Here is a 15,509-nt window from a genome sequence, read left to right on the forward strand (position 1 = left end):
TTAGATTTCTGGAGTAATGGCCTAGAATTATATCTTAATTTTCCTCAAAGTTATTTTAACAACTTTATCAGAATAAGAGTTTTGGTGACTACATATTTAAGAACTGTTAAATGTCTGGTTATTACTACAGTTTCCCCTAATGCATATAAATATGGCAGTGTTTATTTACATTTTGCCTCTCATCAAGATCATGGTCCTTCCAGAAAAGTCTCATGCTGTTTCCCACTCAGATCCTACCATACCCCCAGAGACATTATTAAATACATATATTTCTGTGTGTGAGTATATTCCAAAGGTAGCAAGCACTCGTGCCTTCTGCTCAGAATGTGTGAGGAGGTCATCCAAGTTGCTTAAATTTCAGGTGTGTATACCCCAGGTAGCTGGGCTTTGTACCCATTGGAGGCTAGGTTTGCTGCAGAAGTGAGCTGTGGCACACATACAGCCAAATGACTGTCAGCTTTTGGAAAGGTAGAAAATCATGCAGTTGGGGGCATATATGTGTGGATGATATATTGTCAGATATGCTTACTGGAGGACACTCTATTTTAACATTTATTTCTAACGCTCCTCAAAAGCAGCATATGCCCAAGATTATGGAAAGTAAATCCAGTTAATTGCAGAGTGTGTTGTAATTATTATGCCAGTGCATGCTGGGTTGCAGGAGTGATTACAGAGCCTGAGACAGGACAGTGCTGATGTAGGCTTTTAACTTCCAGTGAAGGGAAACGACAGACGAGTAAATGGTACCAAGCACCATCAAAGCAGCGAAGAGCAGGAAGTGGCCAAGTGAAGGCTGAAAATTTTTCCTGTGGCAATGGAACAAAAAGTATGAAGGCCCTGAGGGCTGGAGCACTAGGTTAGCTGTGACAGCAGTGAGACCAGCAGGGACGACCCAAAGGGTATTATGTCACAGGTCAGTGAGTTCTCTAGTGTCTGGTAGGTTTCAGCCTATGTCCACCTCCACTCTACATAGTTTAGATTTTTTTTAAAAAAGTGAGTTAGAATAGAATTTTCAAAACTTAGCAAAAGTCTTGTATCCTAAATGCTATATTTCTAAAGAGTTTGCATTCGCCGGGCAGTGGTGGCGCACGCCTTTAATCCCAGCACTTGGGAGGCAGAGGCAGGCGGATTTCTGAGTTCGAGGCCAACCTGCTCTACCAAGTGAGTTCCAGGACAGCCAGGGCTATACAGAGAAACCCTGTCTCAAAAAACCAAAAAAAAAAAAAAAGAGTTTGGATTCATTTTAAATTACTGCAAGAGTTTAACAGAGTATTACTGTGGTAATGGTCCTGATATCTGTGGCCTACCTCTTAGTAAACATGCCCAGGCTTTTTGATCTTGTGGTCTCAAGTTTCTAAAAGCTTCACAGGCTGTGAAAACTGCAGAGCACATGGTAGGACTTTGGTGTTCTCCATCTAGGCAAACCATGTAACTATTCCAGGTTGGAAGGAATAGATGCCTCTCACATTGGAGGAACGGCAGTCAGTCTCTGCAGAGTGCTTTGTGCAGGAGTGTGTGCCCACTGGAACTCAACCACAGTCCCACAGTGTCTAAGTAGTAACCATCTCAGTGGCAGTTTGTCTGAACTCTTATTCTAGGTTGATAATTGTTTGCCCAGAGAATGGAGTTGCATATTTCCCGGTATTGTTGAGGAAAGGATGCCTTCACATCGCCATGTGTTTGTGTTTGGCTGGCCAATTTTCATATGGCCTTGTCATGGGTGGTGTGGCGATTTTTGTTGTTGTTTGGTTTTATCTTTGTAATTGCTCTGGGGTCCCTGGTCTCTGATGGATCACTAGAACTTATGTTAGAAAAACAATAACAAGGTCTTGTGTGTACCTGTAACCTGGAGCTAGGGAGGCAGGTCCACAAAAGAACATCTGAGAACCAAGGCAGTAAGGTGCACAACTTCCTGACTCTATAAATAACTGTTGAAAGTATAAACAGTGACCTCAGTAGCATATGAAGAGCGGAGGAGGATATGAGCAGCTGTATAAAGTTCTTGCTCTCCCGGGAAGTTGCCGCTGTACCTTGGGTATTGTAGTGGCTCACATCCAATCGTAACTCCAGTCCCAGTGCCTCCATGTACCAGGCATGTATGTGGTACATATACATACACATAGACGAGACACCCATACACATTTTTAAAACAAAGTAATATTGTTTAAAACTGTGTGAAAGTATAAGGTCCACGTGAAGAATGGGGGCGGCACTCCCCCAGACCCTAATGGCCATGTGCTTGGGCAGTCTTCTCTCCCTGGGCTTTGTGATCCCTCTGGACTATTTTACATTGAAGTTTCAGTTCTCATGCGTTGGTTGATGTGGAAACTCAGTGATGTCACCTGCCTGATGTCACATCTCTGTCCTGCTGGCCTTGGGAGCTATCTCCCGGAAAGTGGATGACTAGGTCATGACTAATCCTTACACACTGCCTCCCAACTCCAGTGTCTTAATATTTCTGGAGTGAGGTTGTATCAGCTGACTGGTATCCCAAGAACATGCCAGCCAGCGGGTGGAGTGTGTGTTATGAAACCAGCATTTCACCAAATCGGATCCTTCATGACTTTATCATCTGAAATGATGTCACATGGAAATAGAGCTTGCCAAACATGCAGAAGGCTGTCCTATGGCCAGGCAACAACCTTAGAAGTACAAACTGCTAGACTGCTCTCTGGGTACCCAACCCAGTTGTAGCATCCATCCTCTTCAGGAACCCTGGCTCCTGAACTCCATTTTGGAGGGGCTCAGCTCTCAGCAGAGGAATCAAGGCAATCAAGATCTACAGCCTCAGGTCCTCTCCAGTTGGAAGCTTTTAGATTTCTCTGTAATTGGGCAGTCAACTCTGCCTGATACCCCAGCTTTAGGAATGAATGGAGAGTTGGTGGCTGGACCTGGTCACTCCTTTTTCCTGAAATCAGAGGCAAAGGAGGAGAAGCCTCCTCACAGGGAAACTGGGACAGCTAGGAAATGGGAGCTGGATACACACACATGTAAAATAGCAATTAAGAGCATAGACTCAAACTGCCAGGGTTCTAATCTGCCTTTCATTTCTTACCTTGGGCAAGAAATCTAAACTTTGTTCCTCAATTTCTTTCATCTGTAAAATTTAACTAACACTAGGGGTTAAACTGGGGATTCTGAGATAATTCCCAAATCTAGGGATTCGGGTCCTGGTGTGTACAGTTAAATGGTAAAAAATGGTGATGGTTCATTTTACTGTTCTCCCACAGGGACCTTGTTTCTGATGCCTGTCTGATGACAGCTCCACCCCACCACTCAGGAACCCTGGCTACTGCTCCTAAGGGGACCCATCCTTCCAACCTTAGTTGTGGCCTATACAGGCCCAAAATAGGAACACTCAGTCCCTGTCACCTCAAGCAGCCATTTTAGGATTGTTAGCACTGAATTGTGGGTACTGACACTGTTCTATCTACCAGTCTCATTGCTAGAAACAGGAATCAAAGAAACAAGCCTGACAGGCTGGGGCTTAAATGAGATGGTGGGATACAAGGTTCAGCCACCTGTTAGAGTGTACCTGATTGCTTTCAGAAAAGGAACTAGGCCAATACATTATCCCCAGTGCCCTCCCCTGTAGACGTATATGTGTTCAAGGCTCCAAAGGGAGTGTGTCTCATTCACAGTGGCTCCACCTTCATGCTTAATCATACTCCAAAAACTTCATGTCACTGGGGGTGAATTCAGTGCATAGATTCAGAGAGAACACACCTATTGGCATAGCAGTTTGAAAAGTAGGGTCACCTGCTTCACACAAGTTGTGAAGTACCAAGTCTTTTTTTTCTTCGGCATCCACCTTGGGGAGATCACAGCAGGTTTGTGAAGACATCCATGAATACCTGTTCTCCCTCTCCCAAGGTGATCAGTCACCTTATACCTGGGGTCATGCTCATGTTCTGGGTTCCCAGTGTGGAACAGCATCCCTGAGATCCTTTTTACATTGATTGGGTCACCTAGGGTAGAATGTGACATTTGGAGTGTTTACTTCTCAGATGGGGACCTCTTTCCTTATGTTCAGCTGAGATGCAGTTACTCTACCACCTTGGAACCTGACGTCAGGAGATAAGGAGACTTGCCAGCTCTTGGCAGCCTTGTGCATATGTGAGAAATGAGCTTTGTTGTTTGTTACCTCAATGTGGCCTTGCCTACCTGGCCTAGAAAAAATGCCAAACAGGAGGGAGCAGAGAAAAAGAAAAGAAGATGGCACTGAGAAAGGACATGGAGCAGACTTTTTCTTTGAAGACCAGATGCTTTCACATGGGCATCTGGGAAGTCTGAAACCTACCAGGGACTCCAGTGGCACTGTGCACACCCTTGATGGGACTTTAGATGGCCTGGGGAAATCTGGGATAAATCCCCCCAAGTTGTTACTTGAACAAATGTGGAAACTGAGGCCCAAAGAGACTAAGGAGTTGGTAGTATACTTTGGCAGAGGAATCCTGCAGCAAGGCTCCCTGATGGGCTCAGAAAGCTATCAGCTTTCATCTCCATTTAATATAGAGGAATATGGAGGGCTGCAGAGGTCATGACTCTTCCATGCCATGTCCTCAGGACAGTGTCTAGGAAGGACAGGCACAGTGCCTGGTAGGATCAGTCTGTTCAGGCTCTGTACACCTGGGCAAGAATGGCTGAGGCTGCTTGGTCCCCACCTCATAACCATTTCTGTTTCCATTTTGAGACAGGGTCTCACTATGCAGCCTTAGCTAGCTTTCTTTTCTTGGTAAGGGAACCACAGTGTTACCTGGAAGTAGTCAAAAGATGACATCCCCAGCCTGTCTTCGAAGCTAAAGCTGCTTAGGACTAGTGGAGTCCTCTAGGTAAAAGGCTGTGGCCCAGTTGCATGAGGCTGGGGTGCTGCCCTCAGAGTCTGGGAACTGTTTCGAGGAACACTGGAGGCCAGCCTACAAGAGACCAGTAGAATGCTCAGTTTGTAGGAGTGCTATGACAGCACCTGGCCCACCATTAGCACCCAGAGGGACAGGTGCAGTTGTGGCACATTAACCTGGGTTATGAGGCACCTTCCAGATTCCTGGGGCTATCAAAGGACAGTGTCTCCTTCCCTGTTGAGCAGCCTTTCTCACTTCTAGCAGTAGAGAATGCATTTGGTGTTTTCATGTCTGATTTATTTTCATTTTATGATAAGATTTATAATTTGAATAAGCAAAAAGCATTACATCTCTAGGTATAGTAACCGGCCACTATTGAACAAACAGCAAACTCAACATTGCTATGAGCGTCAAACTTTGTAAGTCCCTATCGTCCTTCTGCTGTAGTCAGACAAGTTCCTAGAAAAGCTCAGAAATACTAATAACCTCAAGAAAGAGGGGGCTTGGAGGCCACAATTAAACACAGTGCCTTCGCTTGATTACCAAATACCTGAGTTGAAGGTACTGCCTCTGAACAAACTGCAAGGGGCTGGGCTGGCACATAGACCTGCCAGTGAGTATCGGGAAACCGTCACAGTGATTACATGATCTGGAGGTTAATCTCTTAAGCACCAAGTCACTACTTCACGTGAGTGAGAAGGTTACTACGTCATGAGATGCCAGCTGACCGGTCTAAAGTAATAGGAATGACCGGTCTAAGAATGTAGGAAGTATAGCCTTCCTACATTCTTCTAATTTCAGCTGAAGAACTTTCATTTTCATTTGAAATAACAATTTTCAGCTAAAAATGTCAATCTTGAGCTGTCTGTAGATTTTCATCGCCATCTTTGTCTTGAGTTTAAAAGTTAAAGGTCTAGAAGCATGTTCAATTAACTTAATCTCTGAAGGGTCTCAAGTTCACTAAAAGGCTTTTCTAAATAAAAGTGGCTTTCAGGCTGGCCATGGAGAATCCCAGCTCTGGGATCTATGAGTTCCATGCTGGCCTAGTGTACACAATGAGTTCCAGGTCATCCAGGGGTACTTAGTGATCCCCTGTCTCAGAGAAACGGGGGAAGGGAGGGAGAGAGAAGTGACTTGTAAATCAATTGCCAGTAGCTCCTCAGCTAGGGGTCGAGCCTCGAGCTGCTTCACAATCCATATTAAAATTCTAACTGGATGAGTACAGGTAACCACTGTTGCAATGAATTTATATGTGCAGCGGCCGTGTCCTGTCTACAGGACAGCATTTCACGGTACTCCTGATCTTCCGAGCTTGCTATTTTGAGACAGAGCTGAGTCCTTTTATCCCTGGCTGGCCTGGAGTATATATAGCCCAGGGTCTCCAACCCAAGAAAATCCTAATTTAGTTTCCGAATATATGTACTACCACGATCAACCTCAGGAATGTTTTCAAAATTAGCTTCATATTATACAACTCTGCAAAGTTTGTGATAACCTGATAAGTAGAGAAATTGCCAACCTGATTGAAACTGTCCAACTGCTGTTTGCTACTTCAGAATGATTACAGTCAGTTGTCTCCAACTCCATTGCCTCTGCCTACAGGTACCCCCAACTTTCTTCCCTCTAATAAACACCTCTGGCTCCAGGGAACATAAACTCAAGTGGTATTTTCAGCACATGTCAAAGCAATTTTCTTGTCTAGGTGTCAACTTCACCTCCATTTGTGCTGTATTCTTTTTTGTAGCCCTGGCTGTTCTGGAATTCACTCTTGACCAGTCTGGCCTCAAACTCAGAGAACCATCTGTCTCTGCCTCCCGAGTGCTAGGATTAAAGGTGTGTGCCACCACCTTCCCTGCATCTGTGCTCTCCGTGAGACATTGTCCTCCTGTGATTCTCAAGTATACATGTTTTTTTTTTTTTTTTTTTTGTTTGTTTTTTTTCGAGACAGGGTTTCTCTGTGTGTAGCCCTGGCTGTCCTGGAACTCACTCTGTAGACCAGGCTAGCCTCGAACTCTCGAACTCAGAGATCCTCCTGCCTCTGCCTCCCAAGTGCTGGGATTAAAGGCGTGCGCCACCACCGCCCGGCCTCAAGTATACATGTTAAAGCCTCTTCTGTTCCTACTCCTCTGCTACACTGAGTCACCCAGGTTGCCATGGTGACCACAGCTCTCAACACTGACCTGTTCCTTCATTGTCAGTCATCTAGCTCTAGAGCCATCTTAGTCATAGAGATGGGACTGTGACAGTGGCCTCCCATTTCCATGTCACAGCGTCCCAGGCACTTCAGACCACAAAGACATGTAATGTTGAAGACAAACATTACAATAGGTAATGTGCAATAGGTGAATGTGGGAAACACAATGATTTAGAAATTGGTGTGATGTCATAGACCTGGGACTTAGCTCTGATAACCCAACCAAACCTTTTAAGTATGGGTGGATATTTAAGTTTTTAACTGTAGTTGTTTTTTTTCTAGGAGGGACATGTATTTTTTTAAGTACTTCCTAGGCAGGAACCTAGGCCCCAGGGTTAAGGAGCTCACAGACTCTTGATCCCAGCACTCAGAAGGCAAAGGCAAGTGGATCTCTGAGTTTAAGGAAAGCCTGGTCTACAGAGTTAAGTTCCAGGACAGCCAAGGCTACATCGAGAAAATCTGTCTTGAAAAACAAAGTCACAACAGTCTGTCAACATGGAAGCACAGGGACATTATCTCATAGATCAACTTCAGGTGAAAGATGCAGGCTGCAGCCTCCATGTGAACAGAGGATTCTGGACAAGCCATGGACCCAGGGGAAGGTTGCAGTAGCTGCTTTCTCAGGCACTGAGCTGCCACATTGCTGATGGGGAGTTTTTAAATGAATGTTTGGCCACCAGTGTTTTAACTTGTTAGTTATTCGTGCAAGTCTATAAAACAGAAGTAAGTCCTGGTCACAGCACTGGTTTCAACATTAGTTGTGAGAACATCTTTTTTATAGATCTAATATGTAGGCCTTGCCTTCAGTTAACCAAGGGTTGACTTTTCAGCCTTTGGGACACATGAGCAATACAAGATGATTCTCAGTCAGAGACAAAAGGCCACATGAACAAGGATGTCACCATTTCTGAGATGTGTTCTTTGTTGGCACTCTGGGCTGTGGGCTCCTCACAGGCAGGCAGTGTCTCAGGATCTGCTGTTGGTACAATCCTGCCAGGCTCATCATGGGAACTGTGCTGTGAGCCTGCCTGGCCAGCATCCCTGATACCTACCCCACCTTGAGTGGGCACACTGTGTCATTCCTTAGGGGATTTCCTAGCACATGACTCCTGGGTCCCTCCTAGACAACATCATCCAATTATACCCATCAGGAGTTTTTCTTTTTAACTTGACTTTCATATGATTAGTGGGTTAAATATTCATTCAAAAGCTTCAAGAATTAAGACAATAGAGCTGGACTTGGTGGCACACACCTTAAACTTAGCACTTGGGAGGCAAAAGCAGGCAGATCTCTATGTCTTCAATGCCTAAGACAGCCAGGGCTACGTATAGAGTCAGCTTTAAAAAAAAAATGATGAAAGGAAACCCTGTCCAATATCAACACAGTTCCATAATTCTTCCAGGAGATTGATTACCAATTAGATTTAAGAAAACAAAAAACATTTACTGCTTTCTTAGGAAAATGATAACCAAGGTTGGAGGGATGGCTCAATGAGTGATGTGCTGGCTATGCATATCTGAGGACCCCTTCACACCCACATGACAGTTGTGAACAGTAGCACATTTGCACCACAGATGCAGAGACAGATCCCAGGGGCTTGCTGAACAGCCAGTCTAGCTGAAATGGTGAGCACTAGGTTCAGTGAGAGACTCTTGTCTTAAAACTAAGGTGGAGGGGAATAGAGGAAGACGATCAATCTCTGACCTTCATATGCACACACAATTTTCTACCATTATTGGAATCTAACAAAAGTACAAACTGAAAAGCTCACCAGGATCTGGAGATGTCAGGCAGTATTTTCTTAGGAGTGTGAGACTTGGTCCCTAGCATCTCAGAAGGAACGAAAGAGGGCAGGAGAGGGGTTGGGGCTTCCTAGGCTTTCTGCAGTACACATTTTTCTGAAAACAAAATCAGAGGGTATGACCTCAGTGGTGGTTATTCACTGTCTCAGTCTTGTTACTATATTTCCCCTTGGTACCTTCTTGAAGTGATTTAATAATTGTGTCATCGTCTATAGATTGGTGACTCCTTTAACCAATGTCAGGAATATGGGATTTCTAGATTGGTTTTACTAAAAGAAACACAGTGATGGATCCAGAGACTGCATTGTAATACATTTCTCAGAAATATACTAAGTTACAAAGTATGGCCACCTTTTAAGACCCAGGCCATCGATCTCACTGCTCTCTAGTTAACTGACTTTGCTTATTGGCAGGGTGAGGCCTCTACAGTCCGTGCTGACTTCCTCATAGGGCCAAGTAGCCCTAGTTTGCCCCCATCTCTACACTATCTTACTCAAATCAGCTTTACCCTTTAGCCCCACCTCTGAATCTAGACTCAGGCAAAGGCCTTATGTGGGTGATTGCTATGTTTACCGAGCCACACAGGTAACCTGGGCCCATCCCAGCCCACAGTGAGTCAGCTGAACAAGGGGCAGGCACCACCCTTCCCAGAGCAGGAACCTAACTGGGACACAGGCCACCAGCACATCTCAGGAGGCTGCAGTGGCTGGAGAAGAGTACAGAGTCTGGAGCCAGCAGGTAAGAACAGTCTATATTGGCTGGGATAAAGGAGCTAAACAGGACCCCACAACCAATTTCTTTTCCTCCCTTGTCCTGTCTTCTAGGACTTTCTAGGACTTCCTAGGTAGCCTTTTAATTTGCTTCACTCTTAGAATGAAACGAGAACAAAGCTTTCCTTTTCTGATTCAAGGCAGGGTCTGAAGGATGTATGGTTTTATGCACTTTACCTCTAGTCTGTCCTACGTCCATTGGCCAGAAGACTGAAGGCTATGACTCTCTGGTGCTCTGACTTCCCCAGTGTCTCGTTACTCAAGAAGGGCCAAAATTCTCACCAAGACCTTTGAGCTCCTCTAGGATCTGAGCCTCTCCTGTCTTCTCTGGTTTTCTTCCTCAGAGTCCTCTGAACACTGAGGGTATGCTCACCTCAGGATCTGTGCAGTAGGCCCTGTCTCCCTGGAATGTTCTTGCTCACCCAGTTCTTTAAGCTGTTACTTAAATGTCTCTCAGCTCCACGACAAGGCTCCCCTAATCCCACTGCCACCCTCCACTCTCATGCCACTTCATTTTCTTCCCACCACCTGACACAGCCCATAACGTCTTGGGGCTTTTTAACCCAGCTCTTCACTACAAAGTCCCTACATCAAAAGGTGATAATTTCATCAAAGAGTGTTCACTTCTTATTGTGGGCATTCAAAACAGTACCTGGACTTAGGAGGCGTCATAAGTGGGATGAGCAGACAGGTATTATGGAGTTGCCTATTTGCGATAGGCACTGTGCTAATGGTCTCCATGCATAACTCATTTAAATAGTCCATGCCTGGATAACTCTGTGCTGAAAGTAAGTGTTATTTTACTGTTGTTATGAAATAAATGACATAGAGCCTAGCCCACTCTTTGCTCTCACAGTCAGAGGCAGGCAGGAGGTTGAGCCTCTCTCTAAAGCCCTGGCTTTCTGTTCTGCCTCCCCTGGACCTTCACTGGGAGAACAATTTCCTGAGTCCTGTTCCCTCTGGTACAGTATAGTCCTAGAAGGAGGAGGTACATGCTTGTGGCTTAGCAACAGCCTCCCCCTTGTCGATTCACCGGATTCCTGGGCTAATTTGGCCTTACAGAAGCTATTACTCCATCACGTTAACCCACGCTTCTGTTTTCTGGAGGATAGATTAGCTGTCCACAGGAACAAGTGGGAGCCCAGAGCTCCAGCAGTGTGGGACAAAGCATTCTTATTCTTTACATTCCGATTGGGGGCTAATGGGCCCTTTTCCAGCCCTGCTGATTCCCCAGAGCCTGGCTACTAATATACTGTGAGTGTTGTTATTGCTTACAATACAAAGGAGTGTAGAAAGCTCTGGGATGGAAAGATATTGAGGGAAGTCCCTGGGAGCAAGGACTGGATGGGTTCCCTTCAGAGAGTCAACTCCCTGCAGGAACTGTCTTGTGTTGTCAGACTACTTTATGTGTACCTCACTAGGTCTGGAGTTTCCCTTCTGACACTTTCTACAGGTGGTAACTGGAAGAATGCTTATCAAGGTGCCAGGTGACATTTCTGGAGAGACGTATACAAACATCTAGTCACCTCAAAGAACCAACAACAGACCAACTAAAACAGTGGCTCTCAACCTTCCTAATGCTGTGACATTTAATACAATTCCTCATGTGGTGACCCCCACAACCGTAAATTTTGTTGCTACTTCATAACTGTAAATTTGCTACTGTTGTGAATCATAATGTAAATATCTGTTTTCTGATGGTCTTGGGTGATCTCTGTGAAAGGATCCTTCAATCCCAAAGGGTTTGCAACCCACAGGTTGAGAACTGCTGAACTAAAATAGTCCGTGTCCACTGTGGTAAAGCAAGGAGTTTAGTAGGGTTAAAGGAGCCTAGGTGAGTCAGGCAGTTCACCCCAGCATTGGTGATGACTGCAAATAGCTCTCCAGAAGAACCTTCTCTCCCCTCGCAATTGTTCACTGCTTATATAACCCTGGGGAGGGCTTTGTGAATCAGCTTTCTGAGCTCAGAGTCTTTTGTGCTCCTTTAGGCTCCCGACTCTCATAGGCCTCCCACTCCCTCCTAGGAGGACTGTTGTTTGAATTGAGAGGAAATAGCTACCTACACACTAAGTTTTCAGGATTCTCTTCCCTGTGTCTGCTTTTCTTCTGTTACTTTACGGAGACACAGGGCTTGGCATTTCACACTGGCTAGTGAGGATGACAGGCAAACCAACACGGCATGGCGGAATTTCAATCTAGGAAATGCAGGCCTGGCTCAGAGTAGGCACTTCCTAAATATGTGTAGCATGAATAAGGACTAGCAAATACGAAGTTCCTTGGGGTTCGTGTGGGTGTAGGGTTTAGGGGCAGGCTTAGAACTGAACAATTCACGTGAACTGTGGATGGCATTAAAAGCAGAGGGAACAGCACTGCCAAGGCGTGCAGGCATGGATTAGCAGGCTGAGTTTTAGAATCAGCAAGCTACTTGAAATGAAGGGACTGCAGTGACTAAATGGGGGTGAGGATAGAGACATGTCCACCAGGGGTCAGTCATGAAATGTTTAAAGTCATGTTCAAGTCCGACATTAATTCTGATGTAAAGAGCTGGATATGGTTTCACCAACAGGTAAAGGCAAGATCTGAGGGTAACTCCCAGATTTCTGGTTTAATTCGTAGGTGTATTTGGTGGGGCTGCAGTCAAGATTTGGGAAAACTTCAAGGTAATCTCCTGAAGGTAATATAAACAAACAAACAAACAAACAAAACAAAAACCAGGTGGAATGTATGCCTTCGCCTCCCTATCCAGGAATAGCACACTCTACTCTGGCTTAAACGTTCCATCCTTCATGGCCACAGGCCGGTCTTGGAGGTTTCCTTGATTTTCACGCTTTTCCCCTGCATCCTAAGGAGTTCATTGTCTGAGTCCTTTATAAAGGATGAGTGGTCTAATCCCTCAGCCAAGTCCACTTCCCTAGGCAGCAGACGCCCAATGGTTCCAGCACTGGTGGTTGGTGCGCCTGCATTTTCAACCACGGCAGGTCAAGAGTCAGCCCCATGCCGGAATCCTGAGAGCATGACACCGAAGCAATACCTAGGGGCTTGAAAGCGCTTCTAAATCAAAAGGGGATCTTTTCAGAATGAGCAGCGGGGCGGGGTGTCGACTCTGCTCTCTTCTCCCACCCATTGTTGCCTCGGTGCGGAGTAAGTCAAAGGGTCTGACGAGCTAAGACCCACAAGGGGCCCTCGGAAGAACCGCGGGCTCTAAGTCTCTTTAGGTACGCATGAGGACGGCTGCAGAGGCAGGCTGGTCTTCCGGTCGCATATTCCACTGCATTGCTGGCCTCTTTGGAAAACCTAACGCTGGGCGCAGGAACACTCTGCAACTCCCGGGGAAAAGGTTGTCAAGGTGACTCCGCAGCCGCCGTGGGGCATCCTGGGAACACACGCCCCACCCTGAACCGCACGCAAGTAGGCTTGGTGCACATGCGTCGTAAGCACCACACGCCGCTAAGTAGGATTTCTGCGCAGGCGTTATAGACCACAAGCGGAGACGCAGCTTCCGGTTACGTTCTGAGCCCCAGGATGGGGGAGTGTGTGGGCAGTTTGGGGGTGGGGGGGATCCCGGAATCACGTGACGTAGGGGCGTACAGAGGATCAGCCTTGGACAGTTGAGTCTCTCCCGGGTACTCAGTGCAGAAAAAATGCGTGCTCTCGTTTTTAAAGGAAAGAAATGGGTTGGGATTCATCTTGAGTTACTGCCCAGGCAAGGATGCCTTGTAGTGAGGGGAAGGACAGCAGTTTGCTGTAAAAGAATATTCACCATTCCTTGTAAAGGCAGTGATGAAAGTATTCCTGGAAGTGGGTCTCTGAGCCTGTTTTCTCTCAGAGGGCAATTGCAAAACGCACCTGCTCCTTTGCTGCACTGTTAGAAAAAAGAATACAGGTGGCCTCCTAGGTTCATATCCGCGTAGTGCATACTGATGGCAAAGCATAATTTGGTAGATGGTAATTGCTGGGCGTTATGTCAAGGTTAAAAGTCTCCGGGAAGGTATACATTGTAGGGCAGGCCCCAGGTGAAGGGGTCTTTTCCTGTAGTTGATCTAAAAGGAGATTAGAATCATACACTTCCTGCCCCTAGGAAATTCTTGTCTTAGGGTCCTCATTCCTGCCCCCAAAGCTAGCCTAGGACAAGGAACTGTAGCGGTCTTGAAGTATCAGAACTTTGCTTTACTAAGGGAGAAGTAGAAAGGCCAAATATATTGTATTGTATTCTCCTCTATGCATGACATTTGAGGAGTTCTGCAGCCAATGAGAAGCCCCTCTTGGGCCTCCCAATTTAACAAAACAGCTAGACAAGTAGAATCAACTAGAAGATTAGTGGATTAGCAGGAGTAAAGACATAGGGCGAGCACTATAGGGTTCAAATCAGATCAGGCATCCTATGAGAAGGATCCTCTTTTAGACTTGAGGATTATTTGGCATGAGCTAGGCAAGGAGCAGAGAGTGTGACTCAGACGGTATGCTAGACAGAGGGAGCAATACTCTCCAAGACTGAGAGAACAAAAACAGTGAGATTCTTTCCTTTACCCGAAAGTATCTCTTTGTGGCAGCTGTTGAAAGTACGGGTTGGGGAAGGACACATGGAAAGATATGAAACTGGGGAATAAGGTCAAAACTACAAACAAAAGCAGGTTTGGTGGTGGTGGTGGTGGTGCATGCCTTTAATCCCAGCACTCGGGAGGCAGAGCCAGGTCGATCTCTGTGAGGCCAGAATGGTCTCCAGAGTGAGTTCCAGGACAGCCAGGCTACAAGGAGAAACTCTGTATCAAAAAAACGTAGGTAGGTAGGTAGGTAGGTAGGTAGGTAGGAAGAAAGAAAAGAAAGGAAGGAAGGAAGGAAGGAAGGAAGGAAGGAAGGAAGGAAGGAAGGAAGGAAGGAAGGAAGGGAGAAAAGAAAGAAAGAAAAAGTTTGCAAACAGAAACCTATTGGAACACAACAGCCAGGGCTATAAGGAGAAACTCTATCTTGAAAAACCAACCAATCAATAAATAAACAAAATTTGCAAACAAATTTATTGGAACTCATTTCCAATGAAAGTCGCCTTGGTGAAGGACACAATGGAGAGTGGTGGGACCATGCACACTGGAGTCTGTGGCTGTTCACCTGAATCTTCAATTGCCAAAGCTTTCTGTTCTTCAGGAATCTGTTAAATGTAGCACCTGTAATTTCGTATTTAAGTAGCAAATTGTTATGTATTCTGCAAGGTCAAATACAATTTATTTTCATCTGGCCTTCAGGTTACCAATTCCATTCCAGAGAAGATTCAGGAAGTATAAGCTAGGTTCCACAGGAGCTACTGTTGTGTGTGTTGGCTGGTTTTATGTCTACAGAAGCTACAGTCATCTGAGAGGAGGGACCCTTAACTGAGAAAATGCCTCTATAAGATCTGGCTATAGGCAAACCTGTAGAGCATTTTCTTAAATTAGTGGTTGGTGTGGAGGTCCTACCCCCATTGTTGGGGGGACCACTCCTGGGCTGATGTTCCTGAGTGCTATAAGAAAACAGGCTGAGTAAGCTACGAGAAGCAAGCCAGTAAGCAGTACTCTATGGCTTCTGCATCAGCTCCTGCCTCCAGGTTCCTGTTTGGTTTGAGTTCCTACCTTAACTTCCCTCAACAGACTATGATTCAGAATATGTAAGTCATATAAATCCTCTCCTCACCAAGTTGTCATGGTGTTTCATGACAATAATAATAAACCTAGGCCGGGCAGGGGTGGCGCACGCCTTTAATCCCAGCCCTTGGGAGGCAGAGACAGGCGGATTTCTGAGTTCGAGGCCAGCCTGGTCTACTGAGTGAGTTCCAGGGCAGCCAGGGCTACACAGAGAAACCCTGTCTCGAAAAACCAATAAAATAAAATAAAATAAAATAAAATAAAATAAAATAAAATAAAATAAAATAAA

At 45.6% G+C, this 15,509-nt stretch overlaps 1 protein-coding gene across 3 annotated transcripts in view; it reads left to right on the forward strand.

The window, feature by feature from the left end:
* The first annotated feature begins 9,104 nt into the window (after nucleotides 1–9,104).
* Sdcbp2 (syndecan binding protein 2) overlaps nucleotides 9,105–15,509 on the forward strand; it is a 20,985-nt gene continuing 14,580 nt past the window's right edge. Inside the window, exons 1-2 of one of the 3 annotated variants that reach the window (XM_028774939.1) lie at nucleotides 9,105–9,576; nucleotides 12,225–12,282. The gene's annotated coding sequence lies outside the window, so the exon portion shown is untranslated. Of the gene's footprint in view, nucleotides 9,577–12,224; nucleotides 12,283–15,509 lie in introns of those variants that run through there. The other 2 variants (XM_028774938.1, XM_028774940.1) reach the window with 2 other exon arrangements.

The sequence above is a fragment of the Grammomys surdaster genome, unplaced genomic scaffold (assembly GCF_004785775.1).
Source record: "Grammomys surdaster isolate TR1022 unplaced genomic scaffold, NIH_TR_1.0 251, whole genome shotgun sequence".
In the NCBI taxonomy this organism is placed as follows: domain Eukaryota; kingdom Metazoa; phylum Chordata; class Mammalia; order Rodentia; family Muridae; genus Grammomys; species Grammomys surdaster.